General features: G+C 47.5%; 1 long non-coding RNA gene across 1 annotated transcript in view; it reads left to right on the top strand.

Moving 5' to 3' along the window:
• The first annotated feature begins 8219 nt into the window (after positions 1-8219).
• Positions 8220-13153, top strand: part of LOC119862617 — a 53879-nt gene continuing 48945 nt past the window's right edge. Inside the window, exon 1 of the long non-coding RNA XR_005295309.2 lies at positions 8220-8483. This is a non-coding gene — a long non-coding RNA (uncharacterized LOC119862617). The remainder of the gene's footprint in view (positions 8484-13153) is intronic.

The following is a 13153-nucleotide window of genomic DNA, read 5'->3' as shown; positions in this document are numbered from 1 at the left end:
TCGGAGCCTTAATTAAAGGGTAAGATCAGGGGGCTGCGCTTCCCGTTTGGTGGAGACTACAGGCGCCCCCCCCTCCTGTCTCTCCCCCCACCCAGCTTCCCTCCTCCCCTCTGCCATGGTTGGAGTGAGTAAAACGCTGCTGGGCTGACGTCACTGCGGGCTCAGCCTGCCAGCAGCGGAGGCTCCTGGAGAGGAACCAGAGCCTGGAGCTAAGAGAAGCTGGGAAGACGCACGGAGCCCAGCCAGGGCTCCCTCCTCTCTTGCCCGCGCCTAGCCTCCAGAGAGGTCCGGGGTAGAGGGCCGAGCCCCGGCAGGAGGAGCCGCTAGAGGGGATCCGCGCCCGCCTGGCTGGGGATTGCCACCGCCTCCGCCTCGCTCGCCTTCCCAGGGATCGCTGCCGCCTGCTTCCTTCCTTCCCTCCCCTTCGTCCACGACTGGCCGCGGAGTGTAAGTGCGCGCTCGCCCCTGGCCGCTGCCTCTCCGCCTCCCCGGCGCGGCTGGCGTGGGGTCGCCCCTCGGAGGAGGAAGGGAGACTTGCTTTGGGGGCAGCAGGGGGGCAGCGAAAGGGGACTTGGTACAATGACACCCCCCCTCGGCTTCCAGTGGGGCTGGATTTAGGCCGGGGGAGCTTGGCTCTTGGGGGACTCACTTGGGAAGGGGCGATTCCGCCCTGCTCTTGGACGTGCCGTTTAAACAAGCGAAGGGCAGAGGGATGGAGCTGTCGCTCTGTGTGCCAGGCGAGGTGTGTGTTTGGGGATGGGGCTGTAGGCTTGCCCGGTTGGCACAGTGAAACGTGACAAGGCCATGGTCAATGGAAACTCTTTCTTCTTCCTTCTTCAATCCTACGGCCAAGTCCATATGCTGGGGGGGAAGGGGGAGAAGAAGAGGCATGATCCGGGGCCAAACAGGAATCGGGCGGCTTTGGGTCCAATGCACGATTATGGATGCTTTAGAGAAGGACACTAAGCAAAAATTGAGGGCAAAAATATAATTCCAGTAGGCGACTGTGTATCCATTGGGGTAGCATCTTTCGTTCCCTCTTCCCCCAGGGAAGGATCATAGGAAACAACCCAGGGCGAGAGAAGGGATCTTTGTTGTAAAAGGGATAATTTGTAGGGAGGCCTTAGAATATGTATTTTGGGAAATAGATCAACTCCTGTTCCATTTGGAATTTTTGTTTCTCTGAGACCCACTGGGTGAGCTGGGGTCACAGTCTGCTTCCAAGGATTTCAGCTGATCGGATGCCCGAGAAGTTGGTAATTTATAATCAGAGCTTTTGTCATAGGCTTTTGGAAGGTGTCTCCATTAAACTGTAGACGAATCCAGCTGTGATTTAAACGATCTTAACAGGCGTGGTGCGAATGTGTGTCTGTCTGTTATGTAGTGTCCATTTTATTACAGTGTTCAAAACAAACAAAGCAGGTTCTAACGCTTATACTGACCCATATCTAAGTGTGTGTGTGTGTTTGTTTCTCTCTCTCTGTGTAATACAGAAGAGAAAAGGATTGCCTACTGCTCTGAAATATCAATAGATCTCAATAGATATTTTTAGAGACGGGTTAATATTAAGGTGAATTAAAATGTTACCGAACCTTTAAAATAAACGGAAAGGGGAAAATTTTTTAATACTGAGGGCCCATGATTCCTTTTAATACATGAGGGCCTAGAGTTAAATAAAATAACCAAAAGGGAAGTTTCACCTTCTGCGAAGTGGCCTGTCTTGCGAACTGGGTGTCAGACAGAAGAGAGGTTTGTGGTTACATGCCCTTTGCTTGAATGATTATATTCGCTGAATTTCAGAAATTATTAAAGTGGATCCCTGGAATTTTGCATTAGAAAAAATGTCGAGGACAGTGTTTAACTCCCCAGATATTCACTGTCACATATATACTGCCCTTTGAGTTGTTCCATTTAGGGACTGAATCCCAATGAATAGTTATATTGGAAACCAAAGAGACCATTGAATGCACTAGAAATACCTCCTTCTCACTTTCCTCCCTCTTTTCCCTTTTTCTTTTCTTTATTTTTTTCCTACAGCTTTTCGGGATGGTTCATATTACCCCTTCTCTCTCTTTTTTTTTTAAATTCTTAAGTTCGGTTTTCAAATGAATGGAACAAATAGAACCATTTTAGGCCACAGCCTCAAGCATGCATACAATTGTATCTAGCAGAATGTATGTATGGGAATATACACTATAGGCATTTTTTTCTTAAAGCTGCGGCCTAAAATCACACACACTCACAACTGTATGGATTTTGTATAATCAGACAGCCCGCAAAAGAGCAGATCATCCCAGGGAAAATTTCATAGTTTATATATCAGTTTCAAATCCCTGACGATATAAAGAGAGCGTTACAGCCCTTGTGCCATTGTTGCTTTGTTTCTCAAGTGCATGGCTTGCATTGATATGGCTCTTAATTACTAAATAAAGCAACACGTTTCCTAAATGCCCATCGGGAGCTGCAGCTTCAGTATAAAGTTGGCAAAGCCCCGATTGAGAGAGGCAAAAAAAAAAAAAACAATTAAGACGAGATGCACTTGAGACTGCAAGGAACTGGGGTTACTCTAGGTTGGCTAAAAATAACTTCTCCTAATTAAAGAAAAGTGACGTCAGACGTGCAGGACGTAGAAAAGGGAAAGACAGGGGGCTCTTTACAGGATGATCAAATTAAATAATTCAGGAGCGGCCTGGTTGTTACACGAGGATTTCAAGGAGTGGAGAAGCAGCGTTTCTTTATGCTGGCTGCTTCACAACTAGGCTGGCATGGGGGACATTTCAGAGGTTCGGATTCGTGGGAACGTGATGCTCCATTGATTCCTGGGTGCTAAATACACACTAGAACACACTGAGCATCTGTATCTTTCGCCAGCTCTCTGCACCCACAGAGGCGCAACATATACAGATTTGTTCATTTCACAGGGCAGTGTATATGTGCCGCCCGCGGGCATGTATACATGCTCCCGAGCACACGGAGACAGGGCGCTGTTGTTATGCAGGCAGGAACATATTTCTGCACACACACACACACATACATCCCTTATATCCATAGCTCCCTCTACATATCTAAATATAGATACCCAGAGACAGACACGCACAGCGCCCTGTGGATGGCTATGTGTTTGCCAGTGAAAGCTCCTCGTGCATTTCCAATTACGTCTCTGCACACCCAGCCACAGCATACCGATATTTTTGCTGGATCGGACCGAGCCGTCAGGGAGATGGGGCTGTGAAGCGCATTATCCAGAGGAGAGAGCCTGCTGGATTGGAACCTGGAGGAAGCTCAGACGCGTGCCCTTGTAGCAGGGCCTCTCCCCCATGCAACACACAGGAATGGGGAGCGTGTGGCCGAGCCGCGCGGTCTATCTGGCCTCTGCTGTGCGGCACTGGATTTCATTCAGGCCTGAAGGATTAGTTAGGTAGCAGGAGCCCCCTGATCAGGTGGGTTCAACCCCCTGTTGCCTAAGGCTTGCCGGGCTGCAGTGTCTCCCCAGCCCACCCCCAGGAGAGAACCCCCCGGTGCGCCGGAGGGGGCCTGGCTTGGGCTGGGGTCTCTGGAGAATATCTGGATCGGGGGACAGTCCGCGGCGGGTTTTGTTGCAGGCTCGGGATGGAGCTGGCGCTGGAGGGGGCTACTCGAAGCCCCGCTAGGGGAACAGCAGCGCCGGGGGGCTAGCAGCAGGTTTGCAGCACCATGGTCAGTGCCATTGCTCGGCGGCGGTAGCTCTGTGCCCGCCGCGGGCGGAAGGAGTCTGGGCTTGTTTCCTAGCTCCAGGGCAGCCTGACAGAATGGAGCCACCCGATGTGTGTCAGCGCCGGGGCGGCTCGCTCCGCATCCTCTCGAAATAGAGGGCTGGGGCGAGGCAGCTGGCCCTGATGGCACACAAATGAAAGGGGACCCCGGGTCGCTTCATTCACAGGCGCCTTCGCTCCCTTTCCTGCGCGAGGGCTAATTCTAGAACCTCCCCGCTTCCACATTCCCTCCGTGGATTCATTCCACGATGAACTGGATTAAACCAACAGCAGCCGTGTAACCAGGTCTCGGAGTGAGATGCCCTCTTCTGTGGGCAGAGGCATTGCTGCCTATTGAGAAACTGCCAGCTGCCAAGTTTGGGAACTCGGGGGGGCAGCTGAGATGGATACGGCTTGTTTTAAAATCGGGGTCATTTTTTTAAAAATCAGGCAAAAGTGGTGTTTGTATGGGTCCATTTTATTTGTTCGTGACCAATGACTAACGGTGGCTCTGCAGGAAGTGATGGGAGAGCTGTGCGAGGGTTGTTTTAACAGCTGATGTTCTAGGTATTCAGATTTTGAAAGTAAATTCTCCCTCTGCATCTATCTATCTATCTATCTATCTATCTATCTATCTATCTATCTATCTATCTATCTATCTATCTATCTATGAGAGTTATGGGTATGCCTCTCTCTCTCTCTGTGTATATATGTTTAAAATCTGTGACTATCTCTCTATATTTATATATAAATACAATATTGTTTGGGGCGATTAAAATAGCCCCACTGAGGCTCTGACATCTCTCGGCGAGAAAAGGGAAAGAGAAACAAAGGCGCCGATAAGTAAAAAATGTATCTCGATGTCATTCCAACTCTGGGACATCCGCGCCGGATTAATTTAATGAGCATTTAAATATAGAGAAGAAAGCAGCAAACAGGGATTAACCTCCTAAATCCCGTTTCCCAACATTTCCATCTGTCTCGGGAAAGGCCTGCTCCCTGATGTGGGGGTCGAATCTGGTACCTGGGCTCCCCGGCGCCAGGCGCTGGGATGAGCGGAGGCCGAGCAAGCCAGCGGCTGGGCTGGTTTTGTAATGTCAGCTGCAAGCAGGAATGAGTTTGAGTCCAGTGTTCCAACTTGATCTGGTTTCTTCAGATGCCTCTTTTAGCTGCCCAGGGGACCGGATCTACAAAGGCTTTGACTTGCCTTCCACCCAGGAATACCGGCCTGTGGGAGGCGAGTCCCAGAGAGCTAAGCTCATATGGGGGGGGGGGTTCCCCTTCCTTTGCCCCCAGTGAAATCCTTGGCAAACAGAGCAAACGAACCCTGCTATTGGCCTGGCTGCGTCCCCCAGCCTGCTTGTTAGTTTTTTGCAGTATACCAAGAAGCCATTTTGTGAGCATCCTGCTTAAATTGCACCAAAAGAGCCACTTTCTCTCAGGTAGGATGCCTCCCCCTGTCCATAGCAGTAGGATGGAGGTGTGCCCTGGTAATACACATCCTGCCACTGTACAGAAGGGCTGGGTATTTTACTAAAAAACCAAACACAATACAGTAAAAATTACTTGGAAATATAATCTGCTTTTCTTGCCAGAGGTGAAATAACAGAGGCCGTGAGGATCCCCCCTCAATGTATCTGGTCATCTCTAAGACAATTCATATCCTTCATGCAGAATAGACACCCCGGGTAGAAGATTTAGAAAGAGGCCCGCTCTCCTCATTGTTCTATGTGATGTCTATGTTAGAGAGAGCAACCGAAAGCTTTATTCGTTACCTGGTCAAAGTGACACCAAGCGTCCTCGCACTGTCTAGTCCTGCCTGTTTTTTGGGTTTTGGCTTTTAGTATTTAACGGTGTGCTACAATCCAAATTTTCTTCCTCGGTGCAATGAGGCCAAGAAAACATATATTTTTTAATGATTGTATATTTCGTTCAGGTGCTATTAGCTAATAGCCCGTCGATAGCACCTGATATTTTGAGTGCAGAATGAGCATTAAGGTAAATAAATAGTGTAACCCCAAAATTCCAGGTGGGAAAACTGAGGCAAGGGAGTTAAGGGATTTGCCCCAGGCTACACAACGAGTCGGTGGCAGGGTGGAATTAGATCTAAGGTATTTCCTAGTCCTGTGTGTAGTGAACTAGGCAACTGCTGTTTGCGTGCTACCAAATGCACACAATGGCACACAGAATGCCCGGTACACAAATGCAGATAGTGGGAGAGTTTTCCTTTTACGTGGCTATATCAGTGAGTGGCCGGATTGCACAGAACATATCAAGAAAGCGAGGGAGGTGCTAGCCCTAAATCTATATTCTTTAGTCCCAATGTGCCGGCTTTTGCCATATGCGTCCAGGTGAAGAGACTCTTCAAAGCTGTCTGTCACCAAATGCCTCTCAGGCTTGCAGCTAAAAATCTCGGGCTAGAAATATAAAAAGAAATAATGTGAGGGGTCTGGGTTGATGCAGATTTCATTGCTCAGGAAGATTAAAAACATTTGGTCTCTTCGGGGCTGTGCGAAGGAGCCCAGAGACGGGAGAATAAACAAAGACGGCTTTAAAATACATAGCTGTATACGGACTGAATTAACAGGTAATAGAAATGTGCTCCCTGTAGAAAATTGAACGAGGGAAAATCTGATTGACTATTGCACAAGAAAGAGAGAAATAACTGGCGTATTGCAAAACGCGTGCTTAAAGACACCGAATTCATTCATTGGGGAAGTGCCAAAACCCAGCGCGGAGCTTTCATTATTCCAGCGTTTTATACAGTTGTCTCTAAATATGAGCTGATAGAGTTGATCTTTTAGCTTTTAACCTGATTGAGTTTCCAGTTTATTTCTGAAGCGGGCGGGGGGAAAGGGAGAGAGAGAGAGAGAATGAAACTATTAGCCTAGAATTGCAGGGAATCTGGATGTTTGTGCTTAGCCGGTGCCTTTTATCTCTCTAATCTGCGCATTTTACATATTCTCTGTTTTGCAGAAGGTCACATTTCCTCTCCCCATCAGATCTAAGGGAGCACTGGCTAGAAATGGAGGGAGATTACGTATTTGTTGTTGATGTTGGGTTTAGGTCAGATGACCCAAGATAATCACATTTACCTCGTGTATTTCTCACATGTGTATTACATGCCGCTACATACATACCGCGTTAAAAGCCGTGTTCAGAACACAGAGAAATGAGGATGTGAAGTAGCAGAGAAGAAAGGGAAATGCATGTCGGTAAAGACGTCGCTTTAGATTCATTTTCCATGTCGGATGGTAGTTCTATTAGAAGTGGTGTAGCGGAGTCCCAGTTAGTCCTGGGATGCGATTCACACTGGGCGGTGGGGCTTGTGTTTGGAGCCGTGAAGCTGAGTTCCTCCGTCCGATTGCCCGTTCTTTTTGCGGGGAGGGGAGCATGTGCACCTGTGAGTGTGTTGGGTGCTGGGCACGATGCGCATGGGTGGTGTTATTTCCCCCACACTGAAAATGTCCCGTGGCCAGTATCATTCCCGCCTTCACATTACATAAATCGGTGCTCTGGGTGAAATGGCAAGATTGGAAAAGAATGACTTGATTAGATCCCAAATTAAAAAAAAATAAAACCCTGTAGACACAACCCATCGTAGTCCACCTGAACCAGTGAATGAGCCAGTCGCTGTTTTCCCCTTGTACCCCGGGCTTTGCAAGGGCTCCCTCCAGCAAAGACAAATGGACAGGTCACGTTGAGATCTTCGCACTAAATTTCCGCTATCTTCCAGTCCCACCCGCCACCCCCATCACAATGATATACATTAATAGACAAGGCTGGCCAAATCCAGGCCATAGCTAGGGAGGTGGGGAATGCCCTGAACTTTCCCCATTCCCTGTGCCAAATTGGTGCAGGGATCTTACTTGTAGTTTGTCCTACAACTTTCCCCACTTCCTTTAGAGGGACCTAACCTCCCAGTCCGGAACGGATGCACTGGTCTAGACGCTGAGAATCTCTTTGGTGGGGAGGGTGGAAACATTTGTTGATGTGGCTGAGAAAGTGCAGTTTAAAAAAGTTTAGTTGAAATATTGTTGGGGTTTAATTGTTGGGAAGGGGGGAAAGAGCGGGAAGGAGCTCTGATTTGAATGCAAGGCCTCTCATTGGCTCTGCCCGTGGTGATGTCACTTCCCAGAGGGGTGATTAACATTAGAAAAGAATCGAAGTTGGTCAGCAGTGAGTGAGAGAGAAGCTCTCTCCTTGTCCGGCATCTCAGCCCACAGTGCATGACTGCCATGCAAACCAGCTACTTCCCCTAGCGTGTCTCACCTCCATGAAGCGATGGGTGGGCTCCAGAGGTGCTGAGGGCCCCTGCAGCAGCAGCTTGATCCCAGCGAGAGCCTGCAGAGCTGAGCAGAGCATGCCCCTGTCTTTCCATTGAATGAATTGCGTTCATGGGTTTCTCTCTCTCTTTCTCTCTCCCCTTCTTCTCCTCTGGTGGCAGACAGAAGAACGCCGCAGCCGGTCCCCGGTCCTTACCCACCCCGAGAGCTCTCCAGCCTTTGGCGGCCCTTGAGAAGGAGGGCTGTTTCTGTCTTTGGTTATCTAGCTGTATGAGTGTTATTAAGCCATCATAAAGCTAGATAACCGAAAGTAGAAATGACTTCCAACCCTTCCTGGAGCTGGGAAGCCAATGGACAAGGAGGGACGTGGAGCCAGACACACCATGGACCTTGGAGCAGAGCAAGGTTAACCTCAGATCATCTCCGACCTTCTGCCAAGGATTCGCCGGAGTCCTTCCAGACCCAGGTACGTTTCTGCAGTCTCTGTCGTGGCGCTCTCAGAAACGCCCCAGGGGATGTTTTACCTTTTTCCTGCCGGGCAGCTGAGTGGCAGGAGTTTTGCCACAGCCTAGGGAGCAGGATGCGAGGGGGCAGGAAGCGATCAGGAAAGGTGAGCTGCGAAGCCAATGTTTTTACTGACCAATGCATTGTTTCGCCCCAATCTGGTAAACGTGCCTCGGAATTCGCTCCTGGATCAGGGGATGGAAATCGACTCTCGTGTGAGACAGTCAAAAGGGGAGGAGGGGATGGGGTGCCTTAGACTCAACTCCTTCGAACAATGGCCCTTGATCAAATTTATTCGGCGAGTCAAACCCCGAAGCGCGCATTAGCATTCGGATTTTTTTGGTCTGGGTTTGATTCAAACCTCCCAAAGCTTTGCCCCTCGGAGAGGTCAAGTTCTTGATAATTTGATCACTTTTCATGCGTCTTGGCAGCTGCTTTTGTGTGTAGTTGGGGGTCTCTGTGCAGAGTGAACTGGAGCAGAAATGAATGGGGGGGTATTCTCAATAGGAAGGGGGCTGGATCCTAGGGGCAGACCTTAACATTGAGACTCTGCCTGCATACAAACTACCTGCTTTAACTGTTGGGACTTTCTCTCGCCAAGTCGCCTGAATGGTTAACATTCAGAAAGGATTCTTTACCTCCACCGCAAACCCGAGAAGTTGAAAGATAATATATATTACACTGTCTAGCAAATAAAAAAGCAATTGGGAAATCTGCATTCCGTTCCCATGGTAACACAAAGCACCGTGCACCCGGCTAAGTCTCTTCTGGCACATTTTGGCAGCCGATTGAGGCAAACCAGCTTCTTTGCCTTACTTGGCTGAATCGAACCCCAGCCAGCGAGTGGGAATGAAGGGCGAGGATGCCAATCTGAGGGGCTCCGCTCCCAGCTGAAACATTAAACCCATGTCCCCGGGTGCCTTTGGGTGCTCAGCAGGGAGTGGAAGGGCTTCCATTTGGGGACGGGGCAGTGTTGTACTGTACTGCGTTTCCTTAAAAGGGGAGAAGGCTTCGGTTAGATTCGTTTTCCTTGAGCAGCAGGTGGACTTCGAACATTCTTGTGGTTCAGATCAATGCCAGCAACCTAGCGAGTGCACCCTGCTGGCTCTGGGGCTTGCCTGAGAGCTGGAAAGGGATGGCCGGCTGTAGCTGCAAACAGGGCCCTCCCTCCACGCCCAGACAGGGCTGTTTCTGTTACACACACAGTTCTTCATCGGACAGTTCCAGCGTGGTGGACTTTGAATGTAGCTGTGTGGGGGTATGAACAATTAGCAATCCACTGTGCCCAAATCCCGGGCCCTACACAGCAGGGTGTTTCATCCCAGATCGCCTTATTGCCATCCTCACCTGTAGTATGATGGAGATTTTACCCATGCTGCTGGGAATTCTCTGAAGGCACCTGACACTGAGAGCTACAATGAGGTTTACAAGAGCAATCCTTGTCTTCTTGTTCCCTTTCCCAATTTTACGGCCTGATTTTTTTTTTTTAAATTTGTGTGTGTGTGTGTTTGCTCTTGGGGAAGCATAGCATGTTACCAGCTTCCTGGAGTGCATTAGGGCTCAGCATGCAATGGGCTGTTCTTGTCTTCTTTCTCTGGGGTGTTTGGTTTGGTGCCCCATCATGGGGCCTTTATTTGTTCCTTGCCCAATGCAAACTCTCCCATTGACTTCAATAGCAGTTTGGCTTGAGTAAGGACTGTGGAGATTTGGCCCTGTGTGTTTATTAGCTTTTGTGGGGCCTTCGCTGCTCTTCAAACTTCCTTTCTCTGCCCTCCCTGCCTCCAGCTTCTGTACCTTTCTTGATTATATAATGCTCTGCTTGCCTGGGCAATGTGGGCTCTGCAGACTCTACTGCGGGCAGTTCAGTGTGTAGAAGTGTTGGTTTTAACTCTAGGAGAGGCATTGTTTTCTAACTCTTGTCCTGAATATTAAGTAAGTAGATCACTCTGGGAGCAAGAACTCTTCTTTATTTCTCAGACAGCACCAACCTCCCCACTGAAAGTTCTTCCACCCCAAATCTTCTTTAGATCATGCATGTGTGTGTGTGTGTGTGTGTGTGGGCAAACTCATGCTATGCCAAAGTCCACGAGAGAAGGGCTTTGCTTGGTGTGAGCTTTAGTTTACATCAACAGGCTGAAAAGGACAGGGAGAGTTGGGAAACCCTGGAGATCTTTTGTTGTGGCCATTTTGAACTTCCATTCCACCTTACATTTGTGGCAGAAGCCACATATTTCCCAAGCTATAGCAATGTGTGCCCCAATCTAGCAACTGAGGGTGAAAAAACCTGTAATAATAATGATAATTAATAATAAGGGGAGAAGGAAATAGAGTAAATCTGTGATTATACAGCAAGAAAAAAGTTTTGAGGAGTTCTCATTATTTTATATTCTAATGAGAAGTCATTGGAGAAATTAAAAAGGGCAGAGGAAGAAGAAGACACTTGCACTAATTCCACAGGAGGCCTCCCAGGGAAAAGGCTGTGTGAGTTTGCACGCTGAAAAGCATGAAGGCCTGGAATTAGACTATCATTTAGAAAGCGTTACTAATCCGAAGTTACAGCAGTAATTCCATGATTTGCTGGGTCCCACACGCAGAGCCAGAATTAAAGAAATGGATTTTCTAGAAATGGAACTCAATGGTGGCACAAAGTCTGGGCAAGGTCAGGATGAATCGTTCATTTCAAACACAGCAAAAAAAGTGTCATTAAGCATCCAACTTTCTTCTCTCCAAACCATCTGAAATATGTGTTCTTGACGCAATCCCAGAAAATTTGGAAGAGAGTGGTGGTAGGGAGAATAGAATTTAGCAGTTTTCCTCCTTTCTTTATTTTATTATTAAGAAATAATTTTCCAGTGCCGAATCCATGCTAATGGGCAATGGCACTTTTTTTAAATAATAAAATCGATCCTGATGGAAATGGCATAATATGAGATGCTTTAAAACAGGACTGAACAAAGCAATGGAGAACTGAACTGCACTGCTAACAAACACTGGATTCATTTGATTGAAAATGCCAGAATTCATGACAAATATTATTCACAAAGAATTATTCGACCAGCTGAGCTGGAGAATATGTATTCTGTTGGGAACAATTCTGCACGGCCAGGGAGATTAGCTAGCTGATCTCTTCCATCTCTAACTTCTATAATTGGATGAAGGTGGCAGTTTAAAGAGATGAACTCTGTGTGTGTGTGTGTAGACAAACACACACAAAATCAAATTTATAACATTACTAAATAAAAAATAGAGTGCAGAAATTGGTGTCCACATGTGAAACTTGTAGAAAGAATCTAATGCACATAAAGTATTTTCATATTGATATCTGGCCAGTTTTTAAAATTCCTAGGTTCATAAAGCTTTTGTCCAAATCTAATATTTGGAGACTTGTTTTCAGTCGGACTCTGCATTTGTGCACACAGCTTGGCAGATGCACATGGAAAATTCTGTACACATTTTGATCAAGTGGGTGGATGCTCAGCTACCTGTTTTTTGCATGCAAGTGTTTGTTTGCATACCCAAAACGGATGCCTGCCCAAGTGAATAGGTGTGGTCAGTTTCACATGCAAAATTGGAGATCTGGACAAAGGGGCTAAACACTTCACCATATAGCTCCCAATTTTCATGTCTTGTGGGACATATTTTACAAATCTTTTGTTAATTTGTCATTTTCCAGAAGAAAATAAAAGGAGAGGCTTTTCTCTGCAATACTATGTGTCAAAAACTCTCCACAGATGGAATGATACTCCATTTGGCGGAGAGAGAAATAATGCTCAAAGTCCTCTAGCTCTTCACTCTTCTCTCCCTCTGCAGCTATTGTTGGTTGTTTGCACAATTCACAGAAGCGACATCCCCATCACAGGGTTACCATTCAGCTTATCCAAAAGCTGTAGGTCAGTTGTATTCACTACATCTCTTGCAACTTTTCCTAAAATGAGATGCCTGCATCAGCATCTCATAGGATCTGTCCTCGATCAGGACACAGAGTGGGGCAAGCTGCAACATGATTGTGAGAAGCCCCAGGCCCACAAAAGTCCATTCAAGGTCCAGTCCTCAGCTCTTATTTTTACCAAATTCTTGTTGGCTTCAGTGAGATCCTGTGTGGCACATCTGGGCTAAAACCTACAAGTAAGGGCATGTCCTAGTCTTTTAAAGTTTGTGAGTGCTCCTTATCCTATATGGGTCAGATGCAGGCATAGTGATCAGATACCAGTGATGGAAGTGATATAGGAAGCTGAAAACAATAGATCAGAACAAGATAATAGGCTGGGCATTTACTAGATTTTCCCTTTGCTTTCTCTCCTCTGTGGGATGCTTTAGTTCCTTTCCACACCTGGTGGATCTTCTTTAATATTCAGCATAGGCAATTTGCATATGAGATTTTCCACAAAGCTATAGCCAAGGCTTCTATGTCTTTGTCCTTCAGGCAGTGCTTGGAGTGGGCAGGTAAAGGCGGGGAGGCATATACTTGCTGAAAACATGCGGAAAAGATGATCTGGAAAAAAAGTTTATTGCGGGAGGTGGGTGGGAAGGAGTTTGAACCATCACTCATACCTTCACCCCCAGCTGGAGTGCTTGTACTGCCACATTCTGGTCCCAATCTCTTTTCTTTCTTCCTGATGTTCTAACTTTTCA

Source organism: Dermochelys coriacea, chromosome 10, assembly GCF_009764565.3.
Source record: "Dermochelys coriacea isolate rDerCor1 chromosome 10, rDerCor1.pri.v4, whole genome shotgun sequence".
NCBI classification, from domain to species: Eukaryota; Metazoa; Chordata; order Testudines; family Dermochelyidae; genus Dermochelys; species Dermochelys coriacea.
Note: the sequence above shows the minus strand (reverse complement) of the source record. Positions and strands in the feature narration are given on the sequence as shown.